Here is a 5,368-nt window from a genome sequence, read left to right as displayed (position 1 = left end):
GGGAGGTCTGGGCCTCCCTTCTGAAGCTGCTGCCCCCGCGACCCGACCCCGGATAGGCAGAAGAAAATGGATGGATGGATGGATGGATGGATGGTTATCTTGATTGTCTCCAAAAGTTAAACGTAGTTAATGATTATTTTCTGAGAGTTTCATTAAAATTCATCTGGTGGTTTATGAGATTTTTGCCAACAGASTTATCACTATTGTTAGCCAACTTTTACATTTTTAAGCAAACATGTCACACAATAGTATGTTTTGAGGGCCATGCTCAGATACTAGCCTACCAAAAATTRGGGTTATATCTGTAAAATTGGTGTGTTTTCTCCAATCAGTGGTGTAATCTTTAATTGGGGGGACTCTACAAAAATATCAACCTCTACTTACGTTCTAAAGTTTCACTAAAGTTTGTTCAGAGGATAATTGACTTACTGTAAATGTTCACACAATGGCGCAATTAATATTGCTCCACTTTCTCCTTTGGCAACAAGTGATAATAAATAACAGAAAATGCAAGGTCCTTTAGTGTAACATCAGTCAAACACTGAAATACGTCAGAAATAAAAACTCTCCAATCTTTTTAACTCAAACAGATGCACACTGTTGAGTTGTGAGTGAGTTGAAATGGTGGGAAAACAGGACTCTTCACACAGCCGTCTGCGCTCCACTCAGTTAGCAGAAGCCTTGGTTAATAAGTTGTTGCTTTAAAGCACTTCTGACTGTGAAGAGAATTAGRATACTGAGACTCAGAAAGTTTTTAACCTGTGTTTATACTGGCACACTTCAGCTCCTACAGTATTTTTTAACCTTCTGGAGGAAGATACAGTATCTGCAGTATTCAAACTCTATATTCATACTCCATACCTGCACCTTCAGATATACGTATTTTAAACAGGGTGGCCACTGAAAATCCTGGGGTGACTATTAAAATCAAAAGCAAGAACTGAATTTCAGGAGATTTTTTGTTGTTGTTATACGTAGTTTCTTTGACAAACACAGTAATATTTTATTTTATTTTATTTCCTTTTATTTTATTACAGTTTCTGTTATTTAATTAAAAAAGCAACATCACTATCACACGTAAAACTAACCCTAAACCCAACTGTTTAGTCAAGGAGTCCCAGTGTGGGTGGGGCACCAAATTTTTAGGGGTTGTGATTGTGCCCACCCCACACCCTCCTTGGARGCCTGATTGTCATGTGTTGAATAGTTTCACAAATCTTGAACTTTTTAAAATAGTTTGTCCAAAATTTTTTAAAATGTTGTTTGTTTGAATAAATGAAGTCATTTGAACCACCAAGTTTATAACAATGTATGCATGTCTTTACTATTATTACCCATTGCCAAAGGCATTAGAAAATAAGGGGTTTTGCTTGTTTCTTTGTCTGGGTAGGCGAGTTTTTGTTAGAAAAATATTTGATAAACCACTGGGTATATTTTAATGAAATTCTCCGAAAGTATCATTGCCTGTTTAAACTTGCCTTATGATGCTGGGTGTTCTTGTGTACTAGGAGGAACCCAGGACTCATTGCATAAACAAAGGGTTAAACAATGGGTCAAAGGCTTCCATCCTGATACATAATGGCAGTCTGGGTGCCATCATATGTCTTGTAAAGGATAAATGTTCTGATAAATGTAAAGGTCTGTACATCCCTCTTTCCCAGACCAATGCTGACCGACCACCAAACTGATGATGCTGAGCAATGTTGTAGGCAGTATAATGTACAGTGCAGCTTCTCCAGACACTTTATTTTGTGTCACGTGAGTTCAGTTCAGACTAAACCTGTTTTCATTTTGTTAAAAGAACAGGTTACCAGTTCTAGACCTTCCAATTCTGGTGCTCTGTTCAGCCAGTCAAGCTCTCGTTCCCAGCAATGTCCAACAGTGAGCACTGGACCTACTAAGGGACACTAGGCCCCCAGGCCCGCCTGATGAAGTCTGTTTGGTATGTTTGGTCTTTCTGGTTTGGTCAGAGACTTTTTCACCAGAACGCGAGCTGGAGGTCACCTTAGGCTCTGGGCGTACTCATCCTCTTTCTCCTTGCACTAAGCAGCAGATACTGGTCCTGCTGATTGGTTAAGGACTTTTAACAGCCATGTCCAGCTCTCTGAGTGTAACTGCCTGTCTCCTGGAATCTCCTTCATGCTCTTGAAACTGTGCTGGGAGACACAACAAACCACCTGACAATGGCACAAATTAATGTGCTGCTGTGGGATGGGATCCCATTCTTTAACCAGCCTTTGTTACAAGTTATCCAACATGGTTGCGTTGGTCACTCCGGCATGCCCAAGCTGATCCCACAAGTGTTCAGTGAAGTTAAGCCCCAGACTTTTGACAGTCCATTTCGTCCTCTACACTCCCAAATCCCATTTGGTAGTCTCTGATTAACCACATTCTGTGGGGGCGAGCATTGTCATGTTGAAGGATAGTTTGTTTGGTACCAAACTATAGAGATATGGGATTGCTACTGGTTGGAGACTTCTTCTTGATATCTCTCTGCATTGAGATTGCCTCCAATGACAACAAGCCTCATTTTTCCAGTAAGGGAGATGCCGCCCACACTATCATACTGYCTGCACCAAAAGATGTCACTCTATCGGTGCAGCAATCAGCATACCACTCTCCTTGTCTTCTCCACACTTTCACCCTATTATCCAAATGGACTCATCACTGATCCTAATGTTCCTCCACATGTTCAGGATCCAGTAGGTCAGGAATGGCAGGCCTCTTAGTTGCCTGATAAGATTGGAGATTGACTGTGTGGAGTCTGTTTCAGATTGTCTGGGCAGAGAGCCTTCAGCCCTATTGTTCTGCATTCCTTGACTGCAAATCTGTAGAAGACAGCCTATGGTGCGTAAGTGCTGACATGGTGAAAAAATTATATTCTTGTGGTGTTTTCTTCTTGAGACACCACTAAGTGACCATTCTCTTGATATGTCCCATTATATGGWATTTGGCCATCAGTTTGGAAAATGTACTAGTGCTCACTTCAAATAATGCTGCAGCTTGAAGTTGCCCTATCGCACAGGCCAGTGGTGTCCAAAGTCGGTCCTCAAGGGCCAGTGTCCACCAACACATCTGAACCTAAGGAGTGCTTAATTAGTAGGCCTCTGAAGACCTTGATTGCATACTGAGGAAGCCTACTAATTACGCACTCCTTAGGTTCAGCTGTGCTGAACCAGGGCAGCTACCAAAAAAAAAAAAACAAGCAGGACACCGGCCCTTGAGAACCAACTTTGAACACCATTGGCATAGGCCTTATCCAGATCAGTCAAACTCGGCATCCCGATTCTTGGAGCAGACACCTACTGACCATTGTAGCAGGGCCCATGGTCACATGCTGTTTGGCAATTCCAGAGACAATTTGGTAAATTTTCATGTCCGAAACCCACATTCTCAGCTCTACTGTTCATCCCACAAATGCATGTTCCTTACAAATGTGACACCATTTAAAAGGGAAGTTTACAGGCTTTCCAATAAGACTTATTACAAAAAAATGTTACAACAAATAAATAATTTACCGAACACAAATTTCCTTACTTTTTATGCTAACTTTAGATACTTTATTTATTGTATTGATTGTAGGGGTAAGAAAATTGGTTCTCAGACAAAACAACTGATCTGTACTGTAATGTTTAACAGGAAGGTTCTATATAAATTTAGTGTAAAATATGTGTAGACATAATAGAATCTGGTGAACTGGGAAATAAAAATCTTTGTCTTTAAGTTTAAAATAAGGCCCAGATTTRGTCCCTTTTACCATATTTATGGTAATAAACGGGAAGTAAGCTAACACATTTAGATTCTACACTTAAATATTTATTATTCACATAGTGCTGAAAATTTTAATCCATTCTCAACACATTTTTACTGCATCTCTTTGTAGATTAATGGAAATCCATATTATTCAGTGTGCAGCTTGAAAAATAAAATTGCATCAAGCCTTTAGTTACAAAATTAAAATTGCCATCATACTTATATTTTTGTCTGTACTTTGGGCCTATCTGTACCAATTAYTTTAGTTCCTTTTTATGATGCCTCTGACCTAAGGACTCTATATATCTCGGATCATTTAAAAACATACTAAGCTGAGAATTAGTGTGATAGTAGCTGAGAATGATCTGCAACTTATACTCTGAACACAAACTATTCACAAAGGATTTGTTTTCAAATGTTATCATTAACTATTAGAGTCAATCATTTTGACTCTAATAGTATTTGACATCTTTCAAAAGACACGGCACTTTATTAAAGCAGGTCTGATCTGATATGTTGCCACCATCAAATTTAAAAGGCCTTCTTTAAAATAAAAGGTTATAATTACCTATTTTAAACATTGAATATGTTTACACTGGTTAATTGTGTATAAAATAGTAGTTTATGAGATTCGCAATTYGTTGAATTTTGTTCTTATTCCCATTTTACACAATGTCCCATCTTTGGACCTTTTTTTCAACAATTTCATATTAAATTCTACTACAGACCAGCTCTTGTTTTAAGTGAGGAATGCCCACATTCCCAGTGACAAGTTTCAGTCTGCTGACATCTGTAAAGCTGAGACAGAGCCTAAATGGCTGCAGTGAAGTGCAGTGACTCAGAGTGCTCCAATCACTCAGCAGCATCTCCCTGAGAGGCTGTATGTTGATAGTTTCCTTGTTATTCCATCTTCAGTCAGAACCATGGAGACCCATCTGAATCATGGCTGTCTGCCAGCACCAAACACACGGAGCAGCACACCAAATATGTCTCATGCATCGTAATAAACAAAGGAGACATAAAAGTTAAAATCTGGAGCATGAATCAGCTGTTACAAGTGGAAGCCATTAAAATAACTAAATATAGCTGCATTTCAATTACTCGGGCTTTTAACAAATAATTTCAAAACCACAATGTACTACAACTCCACTTTGTTAAAATGCACTTGTAAAATGATTTTATAACTAAAACGTTATATATACTGACATTGGCTCCAATGTGAACTCTCCACGCCCTGATGTGACCTCATGCAGAAGATGATGTGATGTCACATTCAGCTGTATGTTTACAGGATTAGCTAAACATGGTTGCTACTTGTTAGCATGTTGTGTCTGAAGTTGTTGTGCAATCAGAGCTGATTAAATAATTATCTAACATGCTAGTATAGTTCAGTGTTTATATCTGAATCTGCCTCTGCAGATGCTCTGGTGCAGAATTTTATTTTTGGAACAATATACATGCTGGAAGCAAAGTATCGATCGAGTAACTGTTGACACGGTCCAACAAAGTTACTATCATATGCCTCTGTGGATTCTCAGTCATCCAGGACATGGAAAATTAAAAGAACAAAGACAAAGCAGATGGACTTCTGTTCTGTAGCTGAAGACATGTGGAG

The sequence above is a fragment of the Austrofundulus limnaeus genome, unplaced genomic scaffold (assembly GCF_001266775.1).
Source record: "Austrofundulus limnaeus strain Quisiro unplaced genomic scaffold, Austrofundulus_limnaeus-1.0 Scaffold466, whole genome shotgun sequence".
Classification (NCBI taxonomy): Eukaryota; Metazoa; Chordata; class Actinopteri; order Cyprinodontiformes; family Rivulidae; genus Austrofundulus; species Austrofundulus limnaeus.
The sequence above is the reverse complement of the archived record's forward strand: the minus strand, read 5'-3'. Positions refer to the sequence as shown.